The 22,558-nt window shown below is 43.5% G+C and overlaps 1 protein-coding gene across 1 annotated transcript in view; it reads left to right on the top strand.

The window, feature by feature from the left end:
• Positions 1-22,558, top strand: part of SPTB (spectrin beta, erythrocytic) — a 194,161-nt gene continuing 171,603 nt past the window's right edge. Inside the window, exon 1 of the mRNA XM_069208909.1 lies at positions 1-105. The gene's annotated coding sequence lies outside the window, so the exon portion shown is untranslated. The remainder of the gene's footprint in view (positions 106-22,558) is intronic.

Consider the following 22,558-nt stretch of genomic DNA (forward strand, 5'->3'; position numbering starts at 1 on the left):
GTCCCTGCCAGCCGAGGAGGTGGCTGGCTGCAAGCTCGGCGGGTTGTCGCTGCTCGTGCCCTCTCTGTGGAGTTTCAGGGTTCGGACCACACCGGAGACCTCGAGGTAAGGGCTGGCAGCGTCGTGCTTTATTATCTCAGAGTGAGTGTTCGGTTATTGTGTGCCCAGGTCTGTCCCAGTACCGTCTGCGTCAAGAGCGCCTTGATTTAACCCCCTGTTCCCGTATTCTGCTAGTTAACCGACCCCCAGCAGCACAATATATTGTATATTGCACGGACATTGTCCGTTTTAGCTTTAAGAGGGTTATTTCTGAATATTATGGCGCTCTTATAGCCCACACGTGCCGCGGGACCCGCGCAAAGTGCAAACTGTTTACTAATCGTGTTACCGACATTTTTTTTGCTGTGCACAATTACAAGCCCCGGTCGTTACCGGCAGACAGGCCGTGTTACCGAGATCCCTCGCAGTAATACCACACGTATTCACGGAAATCCCTAAACTGTCCCCAGCAGCCTTTTTGGCCTGAAGAAACATTTCAGAATTACCAGGAAAAAATGGTAATTACCCAAATGTCGGTGCCGAGAAACAAAAATGACTGTCAGTAGTGATGTTCCAGTCTCTGTCCCGGCCCCTGTTTTTACCCCCACCTTATAGTTGGGTGCATGATGTTGAATATTCAAGGAAAACTTCTGATAATGGCTGCCTCATATTACCATTTCCCCACCACAGTTTCTGCAATGGTTAGGCTTTCAATGGAGATTTTTGGTAATAAATAACGGAGGCTGTTTCCCTTGGCGATTCCTGAAGATTCCTTGCAGTAAAAGGCTGCCACATATTCCAGATACTTTTCCATAGATGGTGTGTGCGGTATTAACAGCGCACGCCCTGGTAATTCCAGACATGTTTCAAGTGTCAGGAGAAGTACAAATTGTCAATGACCCAATGATCGGTCATTCTTTCATTTCAAGTCATTTCCACAAAGTTCTACGGGACCAGTTGTCCTCGGTCATTTAGACTCGGGTGCAAGCGCTAAAACCGAGGGGCACCTGTTTTAGCACTAGCAGCCCCAAGGGGTTGAGCCCGAATTGCCCCGACTCATCTGTTGGCACAGCAGTGGGTAGCAAGTATTTTCTCTGTGAGAGGGGTAAAAAGGTGTTGACAGCAAACACAAATACCTCTCGTACGAATAGGAGCCTCTTTTTGAGTGCGGGTACTAATTAGACGCAAAAACTCATTCGACAACTGAAACAAATGCTGTTTGCAATTTATACTGTTTATTATGTCAATTTGCATTTTAGTGTGCCTGTGGATGTCTGCAGAGTTCCAAACTTTTATGAGAATATTTTGCATTGCATTGGAGTAATATAGCGCTTAGTACCCCTGCCAAGTGTTGGAGCTCTGTACGGAGAGTAGACACCAGCCTGTAACCCCAGATCAGTGGTTAGTCCAGGGGGTATAGATCATTGGTGGTTACTGAGATGAATGTTCTGCTCTCAGTGCTCCCTGCCTTTGTCCCAGTTTCTTTGCGCTAGGTTAGTAAGAGGCAGGTGAGGCTGTGAGTTCTTGCACATGGTTTGTGTGATGAATAGATGGGTCAGAGGAAGTTATGGCTTGTTAGGCTGCAGGGGTATGGCTTGAAGGGGGAAGGCTGTGCTCAATGAAATGAAGTGCAGACCGTTTGCAGAAATACATGGAACTAGATGGAGTGAGACTTTCCTGCCACTTAGCGTGGGATGCACGCAGAGGGAGGAGGCCTGTGGAGGGTGAGCTAAGGGGGCTCATTCCAGAGGAAAGGAGAAGAACAATGAAAATTTGAAGTCGAAGTCAGATTTTCATGCATGGCTTTATTATACAATTGTGCAAGGAGGGTTTCTGGGATAGCATGCAATCTGAGGATGTAAAACTGTAGAAATGAAAAATATCATTAAACGGTTCGAAATAAGAAGTTCTGAATGCGTAAATGACTTGTGCGGTTGCTGTGGAAATAAAAGATTTTTTTAATATGCGCTCGTGCATCTGCTGTCATAACACGCTTTTGCTTCAGTAGGTGAATAACATGCAGTTTCTTGGTCCAGTAACATTACATTTTGCACTCCTAGGGCTAATCAAAGCCGGGTCTTTGCTGGGTTTATGCTCTTGTCTATGCATCCTGGCTTGAAATGTAGGATAAAACGTTGACCTGTAGTGTGCATTGTCAATGAGCAACACAACATCAGAGTTCACGTTCAGACAAAAAATGCACATCTGTGTACTATGTTCCTATAATGCCAGCTTGGGCTTCTGTAGTCAGATAAACCACAAGGCCACAGTTCCAGTGGTTTCATATCTTGTGCAAGCACCGAGAGCTGCTTCGCTCCGCTATAATGTACATTAACAAATATGAATTTCTTACACTACCATTAATCAATGAGAGGCAGAATACAATACAGAGGGTTAACGAGTTTATCAGGATCACCAGAAACACACATTGGCATTACATTGTTACAGGTTACAACAACGTTACCTTTATAATTTGGCACTGCATGGTTTAGTTTGGATCAGCGTGGCACGACAAATGTACGTTTCTGAAACAGGAAAATGTTGTTTGCTGAATAATGGTGTTCCACACCTGGTGGTTTGCCGTGAAAAGAATAGACAATTGTTACTTTTAGTCAAAAGGTGGAGTTTTAGTGAGAGCATTTTGTTACATATCCATTTGTTACAAGCAAGCTTTGTAATCAAGGGTGGTTGGTTATGACAAGCAAGTCTTTGCAAAGCTTATTTTACGTTGACTGGTTTGTTGCACAAAATATTTTTGTTGTCTTTATTTTTTGGCTAACTTTCTTTGGGAGTGCACCATTCGTTGGACAAAGGGGGGTAATAAAATGGCAGAACAGAAAGTAATTGACTGATGAGGAAATCAGCCCAGGTGTCTAGTTTTCTTACCATCCCATTATTCACAGAAAGCAGATAATCCACATTAAATATAGACACTAATCATAGATTTTGCATCATTTCTGTGAAGTTTGGGTTTAGTAAATTTATTTGCTTATGCATCTGCTAGGCGCTGAACATATATCATGTCTAGCAAATGATTTCTAACGAACGTGGTATTTTTAAAATGTGTGTTTCTAAGCATATTGCTTTCAAAACTATACGAAGTGCATCTAGTTCAATGGTACTCTAATTGTATTATATATTTATTTCTCTTACACAAACCCAATCATTGTTAGGTCCAAACATACAAGATACACACAGATTACAAAAAGGCCAGTGCTTGCAATGTATTCCTCATTTAAGTCGTTTTTTCAAGCCCTATCTAAAACTAAGACATCTGCACGGGTTTATGACCACCAGAAGTAATTAAGGATTTCCAGCGACGACAAACCGCCAGCTTTTCTGAACCCAAAAGCACTAATACGAACACAATGTTCTAGCGAACTGATATCGGGGATACAGGGAAGCAAATAAAGGTCGAGTAGGGAAACTGGGGATCCTGCCACAGCTACAGTCTTCCACCAGGACGTGGAGAGTGCTGGTCCTAGAGAAGTTCTGGAGATTGGCTCAATGAGTGTATCTAGAAATCTGCAGAGGAAATAAAGGTAAAAGATAGATGATAGCATGTGTACGTCATATGGTGACTAAAGGGGCATGCTAAAACCATAAAGGTCCAGTGAGGGAGAAAACGGATGCAATCTAATGTGAGAGTTAGGAACACCCCAAAACAAGACTCAAGTTTGCCAGGAAGTGAGTGTTTGCATCTTGCTGCCTTCTATCTTGTCTCTGCATGTCTCTAGAGAGGAAGTAGCATCATGACTGCAGTGACGGCTGCCATATTGGATTGGGCACTTGTGCAGTATCAGCCAGTGACTTTATAAGTAAACTCCACCATCTTGGGATGGGAATTGAGCTGACCATGAGCCCCCAATCTCCACCAGTGTCCTGTTTGCCATATCCTCCAATTCCCTTTGTTGCTTACTCTTATCGGCAGTCGCAGACCTCTATCAACCTGCTTGCTATCATGATGTGTGTGGGCTCTAACCTGTCAGTAAGTGAAACTGAGTCTATAGTGAAATTAGTAGTTGGTTACACAGCATGGCACTAAATATAGCAACATGTTTATCACCAAGCTGTGATTGTTGGCATCTGGAAATTGTTATTTTAGGCCCAGTTGCAGAGCATAGTCTAAGTCGTAGATGAACAAAATTATTACAATTTGCTAAGTACTTAGAATCCATCCATGAAGAGCCTTTACAACTATAAACAGATCTCTCATCATTATCTCATGAGAGATGCTAAACTAGACAAGCTCCTCCTGAGGCCGAATACATGATCATATTCAGATAAACCAAAAACAATCTTGATCTATTTCAGACTGCTAGAAGCTTACCAGTGGATAAACTCCCATACATTCTCCTAGCCTAGAAAATGCCATGCCTTGTACCAGGGCTATTCTGTGATTCATGCACAGTAAAGGGCACATCTTTGGTGAGTTATAAAGATGATAACGCACTGTCTTAATTTCTGATAGGGAGGAGGACTTCAGAGGTAGGAGACAATTTCAACTCAAAAGTAATTCCCATGTTTCAAACTGCTGAAACTGGCTAGGATGGAGGTTAACGGTGTAGTCTATAGAATGGTGTTTTGGGATTCTTATGACATCTTAAAAAAACAAGCATTGTCAAAACCAATCGGTCTAGATTGCATGTTGGGTCCTGATTAAAACATTCGAAAAACCCATCGCAGTAAAAAAAAAAAACTAACATTAAGGTGTATTGCAGTACACAAAAATAAAACAAAATGCTTTTATATAGAATATATCTGTGAGATTAATAATTTATTATGTGATGATTCAGTGTACATTTGAGAGGTAGTATAGTCCCTCAGGCATTACGACGCAATCACTCCACAAGAAACAGTAAAATACACCAAATAACCCATAGCATGAGGTGAGAGAATCATACTCCTGTGGGTGGAGCCAACGACCACTCAGTGTATATTTTAGGGAAGCGGTAACAATGTGTCTTGCTGACGGCTGCCCTACAGCTTAAAGAATGGATAACAGTAGGTTGTGGATAGTTGGGCTGTCAAGCCAGGGCTAAAGATGTCTCTACCTTCAGCCTTTTGTTTTATGACCCTAGAATGCCTCTGGTATTACAGGAATATCAAGGGTAGTGACCTATTACCCATTTTTTTAAATGTTTTTTACTACATGGTTTTCGGATAACACAGTGTGCACTGGAGGTTGTACTATAAAAAACAGCAGAATATACTTATTCTAATTTCTAGGCTTCTCATTGGCTGAAATTCATAATCCACTGGGCCAATGTCATTGTTGAAAAATTAATTAAAATAATTGATGGGCACGGCATTAATTTTGTGAAATATCAGGACTGAAACTAGTGTTGGGCGTGCATTACAATAGCCAACAATGTAACACACGCACATTAATACATAGAGTATGCCCCCGCAAACTGAATTATCTCGTTATTTAAACAACGACCTTTCTTATTACCCAATTCATTGTTAATTCGGACATGAATCTCGGAATAATGAACTAATGATTTGGGTTTGCCAGTGATCCAAGTTGTAGGTTCCCCATCGGTGCCTGCAGCAGGCGCCAAAAACTCTGGCATCTTGTTCGATGCATTGAGAAATGTCCTCTCCTTTCAGGCCCATCCTCTGGAGGGAAGGATAACGGCGGCCATGTTTAGAAGGTCAGGTGACCGGGCTGGGCTCGCATTTGCTATCAGTAGCTCTAAGTTTAGAAGTATTGGATGTCAGCCACATGCCTGGCATCCTTCGGCGAGTGTGCAGGAAAGAAAGCGCAACAAATGTCTGGTATCCGAGGACGGTGGCACATGCGAGGTGTCAGTGTCGGTTCTGTTCCGATTCATAAAACCTTTTCCGGTTATAGGGGTCACTTGTGGCTTTGGGAGGAAACACAGTCACACGGGCATGGATGTATGCAGTCCTTTAATAGGGCCCTCTGTTGAAGGTTTTGTAGTAGGTGTAATGGAAATCTACCAGTCGTATATTTCCTTTACCTGCCACGTTTTGTGTCTTCCATAAAATAGAATTCAGAAATAGATGCAGATCTTTGGTGTACACATTGGAGTGCCTCATTTTCTGTCAGGAGTCTCCTGCCTGAACCGGGTCTGTTGGCATGTATGTGAGCATTTCCTGAATTGTATAATTTAATTGCCATTTCAGATGTTTAGAGGGGCGATTCACAAAGGTATCTGAAAGAGCACTACTGGAGAACTATTTAGCATTCTCCAAAATGCTCCAGTATGTATGCAGTTGTTTTTATTATTAGAACACTTTAACATGTCAGAATAGGGTTTTACACCACCTGAACACCCCTGGCCATTCTGAGTGACACCTCACAGTGCAGGGAAGCATTGGGAAAGCACCAGGGGACGTTTGGTAACAAACAAATTTCAGAGACCTTAGTATGGGAGCTAAGAAGATAGCCTGGTGGATTATTTTACCTGTTTGAGACAAAACACACCTGCAGACCTCGTATTCGTATAGAGGCGGACTGACCAGTGTTCTCTTGTTCAGATGTTGGTATAATACATATCACGGCCCTTATTCCATGTCCCACCCAAGTACCTGGAGGTAAAGCCACTCATAGGTCTCACCCCACAAAGACTGTATGCTATATTCCTAGGAGCGTCCTCGAACTGCTTTTGTTGGCAGACAGCACCCGCACACCTGACGCGCATGATCTGGGGCTGTACGCAACCAAATTCCTTCAGGACGGCGGTCCTCTCAGTGCTTACACAGATAGACCACTCAAATACTCCCCGTGGAGGGTACTTCTTGATGGTCATCCTCAGCCTGAATCGGCTGAAGTTACAACCAGATTCCTGGATCTCGCTCCACTGCTAGCGGGCCGAGCTATTACCCATCACTGGAACTCTCGGACCCCCCTTCCATCGCTAGAGGCGTGGCACGCTGACCTCCAGCACCCGGCCCAGGCAGAAGGTACTGCCTTGAGGCGAGAGGAACCGCATGGGCTAAGATGTATCCCCTTAGCTCACATTTGGAACAACCTAGTGAAGGCCCAGGAATAAATGATCAGAAAAAAACAACCTACCACATTGAACACAATTAGTCCAGATTGTGTACACTACTGGCATTGTGACACCATAGAGCCCATCCCTCCACTTCCGCCACACTCTCTCCTCCCCTGGGATTACTCTAAACAAATGGGCCTTCTTATTCCTGTTCTGCTACAAGAGGATCCGTGTGTGTCCCCCAAGTGAAGCAGTTTCTAGTTTATCAGTTATTGATTCCCATGAGTGCTGAATGTGATATTTCTCATATGCACTGGAAGCTAATATGTCCTGAAACACCTATATGTTGTACTTGACCCTTTGACTGTGATTTCATGTTCTTTCTATGAAAATCATAAAATGGTTTTGGAAAAAAAGCCAGCCATAGAAAACTTTATACCAAACCCTGGGTTCCTTCATTCCTCTTTCTCCCCTTGCCCCCCATCTAGCTTCACCTCTTGATTTCGAGTTTCACAGGTTGTAACTCAGGATAACCTTCAGTTGTAATATTACAGCACGGTAAAGCCACAGGGCATATTTACTAAGACTTTGCATCTGCACAAAGTCATGCAAAGTGAATCAAAGCGGCACAAAGTTTTGCAAGGGTATATACTGTTGAGCTAGAAATGCCCATTGGCCAGCACAAATATCACTTTGTACCACACTGCATTACGGGGGCATTAAATGGGTGCGAAATGTGTGAGTCACTGCAAACAACCATAGTTTTTTTACTCAAAGCCCTGAATACTAAAATATTCAGACTGGGCTCTGATTAGTAAAGTTATGCTTCCTTGAAGCAGGTGTTAACCTGTAGAAATGTTTATATTTATGCAAACATTTAATGCATTGTATTTGTACTGCACTGTACAACACACGTCCAATGTGTGGAATGAATTTGTCTAGGCATAGGATTTTGGACTCTGTAAGCGCTTTCTTCCAGTACAAATCCTGGGCTGGACCTCACACAAATCTCTGCACCATAGTGCCAATGTTGTGCGTAGCGCTTCACACCTTGTTTGTGCTCCTGTTCAGGCGATGACAGCAGCAGCAAGCCATTTTTAGGTCTTGCATAGACAGGGCATGCGCTGTCTCCTCTCAACATTTTGTTTATTGTTAGTGGGCTTGGAGCCCTCCCATCACTTACAATTGGTGGGCTTCAAAGTCACTCTCGATTGTTTGCTTCCTGCTGGTCAGCTCTGTGTTCGGCACTTCCCACTCTTTTCATGTGACCCTCCCCTAGAGCATGGCCCAAGTACACTGCTTGCACTTTTGGGACCTACTTTTTTCTTTTTGTTGAGCCACTCTACAGAGTGCATATATCGTAGCTGGTTCTGTCACTTGCTTTTTGTTTTAGACTGACCCACCTTGACTACTGTCTCCAGTGAGCATTCCTTGTGCCTCCGCAGTACTACTGTCTGTAAACAGGCCTTTAAATCCTGTTCTTGTTTTGTCTCATTTGCTGTGCATTCAAATAAAGAGGTCAAATGTCAGGCTTTGTATTCCCAGGAAACTTGGTGTTCACTTATTTGTTTGCTGACTTCAAAGTGAAAGAATTTATGTGACAGTCCATCCTGCCGAGTACCCATGAGGACAGGCTATATTTAGGGTGTTATGTTTTCTAGCATACAACTAAAATGAACTGTGCTGATATTTTAGAATACATCAGAATGAGAATAGAAATGCAGCACTTTTTTGGGGAATTCTGAAGTGTGGTGGAAACAAACATTTTTTTACTATTCGTGCCACGTGCCTTTTACCTGGAGGGATGAGCAGCTCGCATGTGAGATTTGAGATTGATTTGTTCCCACTGTGAGTTTGCTGTTGACTTTTTACTGCTTGCTTACTACTTTCTGTGTCTTCCGGGGCTACAAAGCCTCTTTACCTGAGGGTAAAGGTAATCAGATTGTATAATCAGCCCTGCAAATGTGAAACAGTAAACTCAGACAAAACGTGTGTGAAACATTCAGATCGAAGTGTAACCTTTCTGCTTCCTCTTGTGCTGATTAGGGAATGCCAATTTAATTTTTGCTTGTTTGGTTTTACCCATAACAGAAGACGATGCATATATTTTCAGTATGTCTTTCGGTGACTCAAAATCAGTGAAACCAACAAGCTTACTGTAATTAACACACAAAAACAGATTGCAGGAAACGATAAAATATGGCAAACCTGTAATCATACCTTTAGTGTTTTCACAAGTGCACCCAAAACTAAAGCGCACATGGTCACCTGAGGCTGAACTCACTAATTGGGACACAAGTTGGAATTGGGTTTTACATTAAGATCAGACCTGCACACTACGTAAACCCAGAAATACTCAGAAATGCCTGCAACAGCCATCACAAGCTTTAGTGAACTCCCATACCTCTTTGCGGAACTTTAAAAATTACTCCTGCCAACCACCACCCTTGGAGCTAGTAAAAGTAAAGACCATATTGGATGGTTTGAGCTTACAACAATGATCAGGGTCATGGACCAAGAATACACGATGACTGTGTGGGTGTACTCACCATAGCTGGGCTTACCCTAGTGTTCTAAAACATAACACAATACAAACAGAAAGAAGCTTAAAGACACATATACAAATCAGGAAAACACCAATAATGACATGCGCAGAACAAAAGAAAGAATGTATACAAAATGTAAAATGAACTTTAAAGTCTAACACAAATTAAAATTAAATAGACGCAAATATACAAAGCAGCTAATAACGCTTCCCAATTCTCCGAACCTGCCAGGCATCCATCTGGAACTACAAAGAGAGGTCATGGCATTCAATAACAGACGGTCACGCCTAGAAAATAACAAAAATTCTCTGCGCCACTCACGAAACTGCACTCTGACACTGCATTCTATGACACTATAGTCTGCAAGACTCCACTCTCCGCCACTGAACTCAACGGCACTCTACACCGCACCACTGCATGTTATGTCACTGTACACCATTGCGCTTCATGTCACCCCACTCTTTGCCGCTCCATTCTACTCTGCACCACTGTGCTCTACACAACTTCTTTTTCCGCCATTCTACTCTGCACCACTCTACTGCGCTCTATGCCAATGCATTCTATGCCACTCCATTCTACTCTGCAACACTGTGCTCTACATGACTGCTTTTTCCACCATTCTACTCTGCACCACTCTACTGCGCTCTATGCCAATGCACTCTACACCATTCAACTCTCCGCCACTCTATTACACTCTACTCCAGTACACTCTACTCCACTACATTCTGCATCACTCCACTCCAATCTATTCTGCACTATTGCACTCTACACCACTGTACTCTACGCTAGTCTACTCTGCCCCTCTCTACACTGCATCACTCCACTCTATGCCACTTCACTCCATTCTGAAACAATCTGCTATACACCACTGCATTCTACGCCACTGTACTTTGTCACTGCACTCTACTCTGCACTACTCTGCACCACTGCACGCAGCACCACTCTACATCACTGCACTCTATGCCAATGCACTCTTCTCCACTTTACTCAAAACCAATGCACTCTAAGACACTGCTCTCTACAGTAATCAACTCTGTACCACTGTACTTTACACCAATTCACTTTAGGCCACTCTACAACACTCCACTCAACGATACTCCACTCTGACCCTCGACTCTATCAAACTCTACTCCACTCTATGGCACTTTACTCCACTCTATGCTACTCCACGCCACTTTAGAACACTGCACCACTCTGTGATGCTCTACGCAACTTGCTCTATGCCACGTCATGACATTTTACTCCACTCTGTTCTACAACACACTACTCCACTCTAGTTACTCCACTCTAATCTATACCACTCCACTCTGTGACACTCTATGCCACTCCACACTATTGAACACCACTCAACACTCTACTCCACTCTCCAACACTACTCCACATTATGCCACTCCACTCCACGACAGTCTACTCCAATCTACACCACTCTACAACACTGTACTCCACTCTACGCAACACTCTCTATGCCACTCCACTCTAAACCACTCCTCCATACTCTATGCTACTCCATTCTACAACACTCTACTCCACTCTGATACTCTCCTCCACTCTACACTACTAAACTCTACTCCACGCTCTTCCACTCTACTCACTCCACAACGCTCTAAATCACGCCACTCCATGACAATCCCCTATACCCCACTAACATTTAGCCATGATGAACAGCAGTCATGCTGGTGTGCAACGTAGCTAAAAGATATTAGCAAAGCCAATAGCTTTTACGTAGGTGAGACCTATTGGCTTTGCCAATGTTTGTTACTAAATATGGCTCTGTGCAGTTTTCCTCTTGCACAGCGGAACAACTCTGGTTGCTGTCCTGCATTGTGCTAAACATGAATAAATCAGTCAATATATATTTTATCTGGTCCCAGGCTACGGAACTTTGAGTCTGATTTTTTTTTTCTGTGTTCATTTCGCCATGTATTGACTGGTAAAATGTGCATGGAAGAAAATTACTGATCCAAGTGCGGATGAGACTCCTTAGAGTTTACCTGGGCATGAGTAGCCTGAGAAAGTGTTAGTGGGCTGAGGTTTGCTGGAGGATATGTGTGCCTCTTTAGAGGCTGGTGATTTGCATTTGAGTGTGCTGCTGTCTGGGGAAGCCCCCTTGGAGGAGAACGGGCATGTGTATTCCAAGAGTTGCACAAGTGGGCACTAGGGTCATTTTGAGCACTGATGAATGTTCTTCTTGCCGGGCCAGTCTACCTAGCCACTGCACAGAACACTGTAGCCTTGGAGCTGTTGCCATCTTGGAATCCATGAGGACAGTAAGTTGGTAGACATGCTGGGCCATTATATAGCATCATGTAACACAACAGAACTCCTGGATCTATGAAAGCCAAATCTAAAGTAGGTATAGCAGTGTAACCTAGTCAAGGTGGAGTATCCTTTTTATAGGACGAATTCCCTGATGCATCAAAAGTGGCATGCTTCATCATAGGGAACCTCCTCACACCGTGATAGCTAGTCACGGTGTGGGCTACAACCCCCTCACTTTTGAGAGGGGAGGTTGGCAGCTGTTTTAAGAGGGATCCCTTTAGTGAGCTTGGAAGTGGTGAGGTGAGCAGAGCATGTGTAGAACATGTGAAAGGAGTTACAACTGGCTACAGAGTATGCAGGTACTTTTATTAGGGCATCTCTGGGCCAGGATTAAAAAGCAAAATGCTGCAGGAAAAATTGGAACCTGCTAGGATTCATTGGTCAACATGTTTCTGCCTCTAACCCTTGAAAAAGGTGTAGGGCATTCTTCACGCCCAATTATATTAATGCTTCTGCTCTAAAATGTGCTCAAAACAAGAGGCATCAAAATGTTATTATTATATAATACGTGTAGTAATACAAAACCATCCCGTGGTCAACAGAAGTTCTGGGAGGGATCCACTGGCAGTTACCCACTACTGTTGGACTTCGTACCTCAAGTCATCCTGGCATCTACATTTTGATAGACACAGTCCGACCATTTCCGCATCAGGTCTAAGGGCCATATCTCATTTGGCCCTCTTTTGTGTTCTCATTATATGGCATCACCCACTCAGTGGCTGACTCTGGGCACTGGACAGACCACTACACTAGTCATTGTCCTATAGCAATTTACATGCTTACTGCAGATGACTTTGCCATCCTGTTGATTAAAAATACTAGATGCATATTCGTCATTGTATATAGGGAGCATGTTCTGTTCTCCCTTTAAAATTCCCCTTGCCCCCCTCTCTCGACTTTTATGTACATAAAGATGGCATTCTCGGTTGGGGGTCTTCAAAGCCAAGTCCTTTTAAGGGTACCTAATGAGGCTTTGGGAGGGGATCCCTGTTTTTGACCATCTGGCTCTGTACTGTCCACCTAGGAGAATTCTTTCCACTTTCTCCTACAACGGAGATGACCTTTAGTTTAGGGAAGCCACTGGGATTAGGAACTGGTATTATGGAGAGCCTAGTCTAAGTAAATACCTAGTAACCCAGGTGTCACACTAATCTCCTTCATAAATGTCGAAGCTACTATGGCCAAAATGGGCCTGTTTCCCTGTATGTGTGTAGTGAGTCCACAGACGGGTCTGGGTGGCATTTGATCTCCCCTCGATTCCCTGTAGTGTGCCCTCGTGCAATTCCTCCCCAGTAAGAGCACAACCACATCCTCTTTCCCACCCAATGAAGGGATCTAGCCCTTGCACCGGAACTGATTAGGAGGTCAGTGGATGCTCATAGAGCCCTCTGGGAGCTGCACAGCTGTGAAGGCATTCTGGCTAGCTGTGGTTATTGGGAAATACCGCATGCGCCCACGCGTGTGCATGCTGGTCGACACCGCAGGTTGTGTCCCACTCGTCCCGAACTAGATACCCTATATTGTGGACTTCAAGCCAAAAAGGGAGGCGGAGCCATAACATGGATTTATTTTTCATTTAGATCAAGTGTCCTCATAATGTGATAGGCGATTTATATACATGGTTGAAGCCTTAACCATTTCTATACATAGCAAATCTAAAACTGCACACTCTCCTAGTGTTTAAACAAATAAATGCTGTAAGAAATGTGGTTATTAGTTGGGGGAGTAGGTACCTACCTCAGGTAATCACCACAGTCCCTGACAGGGTGAACCCTTAAGGTCACCAAATTAACCTGAGCTCAACCTCCTGGTAGCCATGGCACAGAGCAGATAAGTATTCAACTTACAGGCAATGTGCAAAGTATTTTTGCAGTGCTAAAACAGTAATAAAGTTGAAATGCAAAACAATAAAAATCTCAAAACAAATCAGAAAGACTAGCAACATTTGATAAACAAAATGACACCAAAATGACAAAAATCCAATAGGAGGAAACACAGATTAATTTTTAGAGTTATAACTAGAAATAGCACCAAGAATCAGAAAGTGCCAATGATAATGGTCATGGTAGAACCAGACCTAGGTGCATTTTGACGCGGACCGCGACAGAGAGTGGGTCAGATACACTAACGAGGATCATCTTGGTCAAAGATTTTACCTTCTGACTGTAGTCCTTTAAGTCCCCATTCACCACAGAAGTACACTTCACTAGCCCCCCAGGATCGCAGGGGAGGCACATAGAGACTCACAGGGTGGCTCAGAGGCCAGCAGGATTGCCCAGTCAAGGTTCCATTGCCACTAGTCAGCTGGACAGTTGCAGGAAAATGCCTCTTGTTGCTTGTTGTGTCCCAGTAGCTTTAACCGGATGTCAGACTTATGACCCTTGGAGTCTACATCTTTGTCCTGGATTCAAGGAGAAAGAGCAGGTCCCCTTCTGTACGGCTTTACCCAGGTCCCAACAGCAGATTCAGTTTTCTTCTGATCTTCCACAGGTCACACGTGTTCTGAAGTGTGTGCCTGGGTGTGTCACATTCATGCCTGACACGAGGTAGTGGGTTGGAATGACCCCTGGGGACGCCCTAACCAATAAGGCGAAGGTTCTTTGGACACACTAAACTTGGGCTCTGAGGGCTGGGAGTGTACTATGGTAATCATAGCATTCTCTCACACCTTACACTAGAATTCAGTTTTTAGGCAGCCTGTGCACCCACACCAAACTAAGAGACAGAAGTCTGGTAGAGCAAAGCTGAGCTTTTAGCAACCAGACAGTGGATGCAAACAAATTCTTTTGCCATTCTATTTCCCTCCTTTAAAATGTGCCCCAAATGTTATATGTAAACCCAGTGCAGACCTGTGAAACAGACACTGCAATGTCAAAAAGTGTCTCACTCTGATTGGGAGCTGACTGGCTCGGAAGACAAAAGAAGGGTCCTGCCGAAGTGCAAGCTAATATTTGCCAATGACAGGAGAGGCCTCTGAAATGCACCCCAATTGTCAAATAAAATACCCCACCATATGTTTCATGCAGGTCTTGACACTCCATCAGGATGTGACACTGTGATGTCATCAAGAGGCCCACTGTGATGGAGGCCAGTCAGGCTGGGGAAAATAAAGAATGGTGCAGGCCAGGCCTGGATGTTAGCTACACCTGCTTGTGACAGGTTAGGCCTCTTTTTAAGTTAGTTAAGTCCTTAGGTCAAGCCCAAAAGCCATCCTATGCAGTATGAGCTGCATGGTCAAAGAAAAGGAATTGCTTCTCAGAGGGACCAAACTAGTCCTTCCTAAATCACTGAGAAAATGTGAAAAAGTGCCTGCTGAAAATATTGTTCACCACGAACTGGTAAAAGAAATGCTTGCCTCCTGCCATGTGTTTGAAAGCCTAAGCAAACAGTCCATTCCTGAGAAATGGTGTTTGTGCTACTACAGCCCTGTCAAGTGGTTTCTACAGGGCCCGGGTTAAAAAAACTTGCAGGGCTCTGTTTGTGTTCTCCCCAGACCATATTTATGAGCAAACACAGCAGCGCCAGCCTCTGGTATCTTCTAGAGGTATGAATGTGCTTAGCTCCCTAGTCAATAATAGGCAGATGCGCTTTAAACTCTATAAATTAATTCTGCGGCAGGAGAGCAGGGCTCTTGGAAACGAGGGGCCTGGGGCATAATGTCCCTTCTTGTCTCCCCTTCTGACTGCTCTGAGGTATCTAGAACAATTGATTTCTTTGGATCAGTCACAACCGGACAATTACTTATTTACAATCATTGATGTGTAGTGTAGAAAAGCAGAGCACAGTCCTCTCTCCTCTGTACTGGCAAAGACAAAAGGCGTACACCAGATAACATTCAGGGATACATGATACGCGTGTGTAACCTGGGACACTCACTGACTCCTACCTTATCCTTCTTCAGGATTTTTAATAGAGGTTCAGGTGCTGTTTCCTCTGAAAGTGAAGACTTCAAGTTCATCATCCTCTTGCGTATGGCTTTCCAATTCAGAATCTCTCATTTCTTGCCTTTTCCACAATATTAGCCCAGCTGAAGAACTTGTGAACAGAATGGTTTAGTTGTTTAGAGTTGCTACGTGGTCTTTGATACATATGGGGGGAGATGTCTCATGATGCTCAAGAGTGGCACACTTCATGTAAGGCATCTGCAGACATGCGATCATGGAAACATTTGGGCCGGGCCAGAGTGGACTTGCTTTGCCTGCCAATGAGTGTGGACCCCATAAACAAGGCTCCCCCTAAACAACGATTATAGACCGTACCTGACAATCGATTCCCATGGTGGGTTGTTCCTCATTATTCTTTGCAGTTTTGTAATAAAGTGATGCTGTGTGGAATCAGTTTACACATTGACACTGAGACAGGGCACTGCTGGATTAGATTGCAATTCATTTGTGTGCTACAAATTACAGAAGTACATATTAAACTGTCCTTCCCGGATGTAGTCTTCAGAACGTGATTTTGCCAGCCCAAAGGGTGGGAGACCACAAAACATTTTTGGTTGGCCCTTAAAACATGTCCTTTGTGGTAAACAATGGCATTGATTGATGCACCACCTTTTAATACTTTCAGGAAAGTTGATATCAGGTGGTGGCAAGGGTGACAAGGGTGACGCTGCACTTTTAAACACAGAGACTGCAACTCAGATACAATAACAGCAACAATAACAACATGACACCACAAGAACAGAATGCATCACTGCATTGTAACCGTGCAACACAGCATTGCACTGACACAGGAGCAGTGCAACACAGCACAACACATCATACAATCAGCACAGCATACAAATACAGCCAACGGCAGACCAACCCAACACAGAAACAACTCATGGCACAAAACAAACCAGCACAGCACAACCTACCAAGACAACAACATCGCACACTGCATAATGCAACAACATAACACAGCATGCATCACTGCATTGTAACCGTGCAACACAGCATTGCACTAACTCAGGAGCAATGCAACACAGCACAACACATAATACAATCAGCACAGCATACAAATACAGCCAACAGCAGACCAACCCAACACAGAAACAACTCATAACACAAAACAAACCAGCACAGCACAACCTACCAAGACAACAACATCGCACACTGCACAATGCAACAACATAACACAATACACCAGCACAACAAAATTCATACAACAGCTACATTATTTTTCATGGCTCTGCTGGTTGTGCTATGTTCTGTTTATATATTATGTTGTGTTGTCGATATGTGCTGTTATTCTGCTGTGCTTTGATAGTGTAGTGTTTATTTTATGGTTTGTAATATTATTTTGAGTTTGTTTAATGTGCTTTTGTTGATGTGTGCCCTATTGAGGTTTTGTTGCATTATTTGGTTGTTATGGTGATATCTATTTGTGTTGTTGAGTTCTGTTGTGGTGTTATTAAGCCATTCCACAGACTTAAAAAGGCTGCCACCATTCCTAGCTAACTTGGTGCTGGGTCAGGTGAGGGAGTGAAGATGTATGCCCTCTAAAAACAATGGGAAATCGACCACTGACGTTATGGATGAAAAGAAACCAATTAGTTACCGGGCACATGGATTAGTCGTGGTCACTATTGAAAAATACATTATATTGCTTATGATTACTTGACAGAGGAAATATCTTTTTTTTTAAAACAGTAAGTTTCATATCCTGTATATTAAGCTGATTCGTCAGTGTATTTTGTATATTGATGAATGATAAATAATTAGAAATAGTTATATTGGCTGTAATTGTTCACAGTCCCGCATTGTGGAAAAAATACACCTGCACACAGGTGAGTAGATACATGTGCAAGGGAAATGTTCTGTGAGACAATATAGACCATGTACATCTGATGTAGAAAGGATTATCAAAGAGCCTATTTGAAGTGCAGCCCTTCCAGGGGTTGTAGCATCACAATGCGGCTCTGCACAGTGTGTATAGTTACCATGGCACAGTTCAAGCTTGGAGCCTTTGGGACAAAGGGCCTCTGTAATCTTAGAAACTGATCATAACTCTCCTTCCTTACTCTCCATGTTTCCTATTAAGTGTAATCCAGTTGTGGTAGCTGTGCGTTCGACCTGGAGGACTGGTTTCCAGGGTCTTTCTCAGGACTGTACTCCATGATTCCTTGGTGTAGAAGTCAACATGCTTATCCTAGATAGAGATTTCAAATTTCTTTGCATTGCAAGAACAAAAAGTCACATATCAAAGGCTGACGGCATCGCGGGGAGGACGTTATAAGTCGAGTTGAACCTGTGTGCTTGTCTTTTTGGGTTCACATAGGCATCAGTAGCAAGGGTTGCAGAAGATTGCACATAGTCGTGTGCCCCAGTTTCAGTACTCAAAGGTAGTTAGTGGCTTGGTGCCAAAGTCAGGTTCCATTTCCTGACCAAAGCAGCAAATCCCCTTGCAGTTTTAATGAAAAACAAACATTTGCCACTGCCAAAGGAGGTAACCTACCACACTGCAGCTCTACAACTTTATAAGATGCCAGTGAGCTTAAAGCCATGTCACTGATCCTGCCATAAAATAGCATCTCCCAAACTAGTGTTATCTTATCCACCACATATACCTTCTGGTCTGTTATGTGTTCTTTATATAGATCACATTGGCCAATTATTTGGTCCAGGAGCGCCCTTTAAAGTATATGTCTGTCGTTGTGGATTTGTCCTTAAGTGGTCTTCAGTGGGGGTGTCTGCGGACTGACCTTGCTAAGCATAGTGCTGTTGTGTTTTCGGTTTCCCTGCAGTTGTGTTTCGTGATGAGTGGGGAATGGATCTTGCGACCTGCCACCCAAAGCCTTGTGTCGATGATGGAAACTATGTTATTCTCTTATAGGATGCATAACAGTGCGGCACAGCTTTTCACTCCTCACCTAACCTGTGTCGGCTCTGTGGTGTTGACTGCAGATTGTGCACTTGTTCGACCTTGCACTGCATGGCTTGTTACTGCACTTTCACTTTCCTGGGTGTTTGTGGAATGAAGTGCAGTTGCTTGTTGGCGTTGTGTAGGTGTTTAAGCTGATCTTCGAATTATGGCCACTGAGAAGATGGTTTCTTCTTACCATCATCCATCAAGAACACGGCAGCCAGACTCATCCTCAATCTTCCTTGCAAAACACACATCACACCTCAGGGACCTCTACTGGCCCCCAATGCACAAATGCATGCAATCAAACACCTTGCTCACACATTCAAACTACCACACAACACCAAACTTACCTACCTGACTAGTCTCATCTCCGCCCATCAACCACCCAGACACATCCCCTCTGTTGGACGCCTACATGCGCATGTTCCTTGCATACACAGAAACAGAGCCGGAGATTGAGCCTTCTCTCAGTTTGCTCCTGAAGCTTGGAACAAACTCTCCCTCCACATCAGATCCGTCTTGCTTCTACAGTCCGGAAGTAGCTGAGAACCTGGCTTTTCAATTAACCCCCCTCACCTCCCTTTAGGGCAAACCTGCCTCACCTTCTCAGCGCTGGGATACCTTTAGGGGAGACATTGCACTCTACACATAACATGGTTGTAGCAGATTCTGTGCTGTCATCTCCTCACTTTCTGCTTTTGATCTTGATAGTTCTATATTCGTATTCATCCTCACCTGTTTACTCCTCACTTGTTTTTGATCATGGGATTTGTATAATGGTTTTCTTCTTCAGCTCGTTCCCTGGTTCCTTTGTCTACATGTTCCTGTCTTTCGTAATTCGATTCTTCAGGGTCCTGTTCCCAACAATATGTGGGTTTCCTCAGAATGCTATTTCTGTTCTGTCCTTTTCTCAGCTTGTTCAAAGTTGTGTGCTCAGCAGTACAATCTATTATGTGTGCTTGCCAGTACTGTTCTCCTTCAGCCTGTTATTGTCAAAAAGGGGCCATGTGTTTCAACTCAAAGAAGCTGTCAGTGTTGTAGCTGCATGATAGAAGAATGGGGTTTTGTGGTTGTCCTCTTTGTAGGCTGGACTGCAATGAATGCCAGAGGAATAATTCCATCTTATGTTGGATGGTGTTGAGAGTGTGTGTGGTTTATTTATAGGGTTATGTGTGTTTATAGTTGTGCATGATGTGTTTTGGAGTTGTCCTGTCTTCTCCGTCAATCTCTGCTGGTGTTAGCTACCGTTCTGCTAGTCAGCGTTCGAATACTGAGACCTGGACTGAATCCCTGTTTAAGATTCAGTTACAAGTTGTTTTTTGTGTGTTGAAACTTATGGTGAGGGGTGGTGCTTGGTGTGGCGATGACTTGTGTTAAATTTGTGTTTAGTGAGAAACTGTGTTATGTTGGTGTCATGTTCATTATGGCTCTTGGCGTTGTTTGGAGCAATGAGGTGCATGTTGAGAGGTGCATTAAAGTGCACTGTAATTGGTTGGTGTGCATTGAGCTGTAGGATGTGGGGAGTGGGTTGGGTTTATTCGATGTGGTGCGTTGGGTGTATATTGAACACTTGTAGCTGTGTGCCTTCTTCACGGCCTGGTATTTAGTGTGATATCATGTATTGCATTGTATGGGGTAGTGTGGAAATGTTAGTGTTTTGAGTAGGTCATTTGTGCAATAGATGGTTGTGTTTGGGAATCGTGAGCTGACGAGGAACGTTATGAGTGGTGTTTGTTGTGGTGGGGTGATCAAGGTGAATTCTTGCACATCGGGAGTAATGTGGTATATGGAGCGGAGGTCTAAGTTTGTGGAAATGTGTGGTCTTATGTGTGATTGGCTGTGCTTGGTTCCAACCGTGCCAAGCAGGGGAACTAGGAGCAGATCTGTGTTGTACCCTCGAGTGTGTCTTCCTGTGCATGTATGTTCAGATCTTGTTTCTAGTTTCTACCAGCTGGAAGCAGAGGTTGCAGTGAGAAGCTGCCAGCTGCAAATGGGGATGTCAGTACCCTCTTATCTTGGAGTCTGTAACATCAATAAATAAACTGCTTTTGTACTAAACCTTGAAAGGCACTATATGATTTTGATCGCTGCCTGTGTCTGCTGTCGGATCTATTCCTGAAGCAGCGCGTCCGAAACATTTGAGAACCAAGATCTACTTTTTAATACGGCAAACATTTGTGACCCACCTAGCTTTAATGGACATGAGGCAGGCAAGTTTTTAATGTAGCTAAAGAACGGTGGGCCACTGTCATTTACAGACAGCACATTATACATTGAAATGGCCACTATGTTTGCAGAGACATATAGTTTTACATACAGTTTTGATGTATGTTATGAAAAATGACATATTACTGCCTTTCCTTTCTCACTTCCTGTACCCCAGCAAGATTGTCGCCTAATATACTTTACTTTTCTTTCTCTGACTACAAAGTGAGAGGAGTTTGTAAACACTGGTTCCCATGTTAAAAATATAATCAGCAGAAAACATAGCCTGACATTTGACCTCTGGCTTTGAAGCGCAGCAAATGTGCCCAGATAAATATAGAATCTAAAGACATCTATATTTATTCATGGTTTAGGAGACACTATCTCAAGGTATTTTTGGAAGAGACCCCTGGGTTGTTCAACAGTTTACTGTGAGATGATGCCCCACATTCTTCTGTAGCCTCCTTGCTTCTAGCGCAAGGAATCCGGCCCCCACTACCCAAGCACTATATAAAACAACAAATAAAACAGAGGGGCCTTGAATTTATTTTACTTTCTGCCACTTGGAGTAGAGACACTGTTGCTGTAGAATTGACCTTTTGCAGGGTGAAGTTTTGAAGCAGCTGGAATAGTGTTGTAATTATGTGTACATTCCTATCCCTTGAGTCCCACATACTTAGAGGTACAGAGACAGGTGACAGATAAACACTGCAAGGCCTTTGGAGCTCTGCTGAAAGCCTCGTGTAGACACAGGCTCAGAGGTAAAATCAGAGGCAAATGACATTTTCAGCAGTACATTTTTTTTTCCTGCTGCACCTATAACAAGATGAGCTCAAATAATGTTACCTAGTTGGGTTTTTGTGCTCTTGTTTACCAGTAGCTGTCAGCTCGCGCTAAAACAGAGTGCAAAAACTGGTAACCAGTGGTGCAAAACGGCATAAAGCCTGTTTGCATTAACTTCCCCCTGTTTTTGCACCAAGCGGGAAATCAAGGGCAGGCAGGATCCCATTTTGCACCAAACAAAACCTTGTCCACTAAATCTGAAATACTCTGCTGTTGCACCTACAGATGTACCCGACATTAGACACAGGTTATTTCTTATTTATAACTTCATAGGAGTTGCACAGACCGCTTTAGCTGTTTCTTTAAATTCAAGTAATCTGTCCAGAGACTCAGCCATTTATCACATTCAGGGGCCATTGGTTGATTTTAACTGTTCATGATGTGGACTTTTGTTCTAACACAATTAGCACTAGACATCTCACCATGTAATTAGTACAGCAGTGAGATGGGGCGAGAAAGCGATAGTTTTCTCTTTTTTTATTTTGAGCAGCTATTATTTTTTGTTTTCTGACTTGGAAAACATTTTCAGCAGCGACAGTAACTACTGAGCGAGGACTGTTCCTTGTAGAGTTGTCCAATGAGTCTGCTTTGTGTTTCTGGGTGAGACCACATGGCAAACGCTGCTAAAATCCACTAGTTGTGCCTCTCTAACACAAATGGAAAGGACAACAAACGAGTTTCAGAATTCAGAAAATTTCCTGTGTTGGATTTAACAAGCTAGGAGCTGTAATGGGCACAACAGACCTATTGAACAGATTAGAGCTTGGGAGGCAAAGCACGCTGAGCTCTGGC

This window comes from Pleurodeles waltl, chromosome 9 (genome assembly GCF_031143425.1).
Source record: "Pleurodeles waltl isolate 20211129_DDA chromosome 9, aPleWal1.hap1.20221129, whole genome shotgun sequence".
Taxonomy (NCBI): domain Eukaryota; kingdom Metazoa; phylum Chordata; class Amphibia; order Caudata; family Salamandridae; genus Pleurodeles; species Pleurodeles waltl.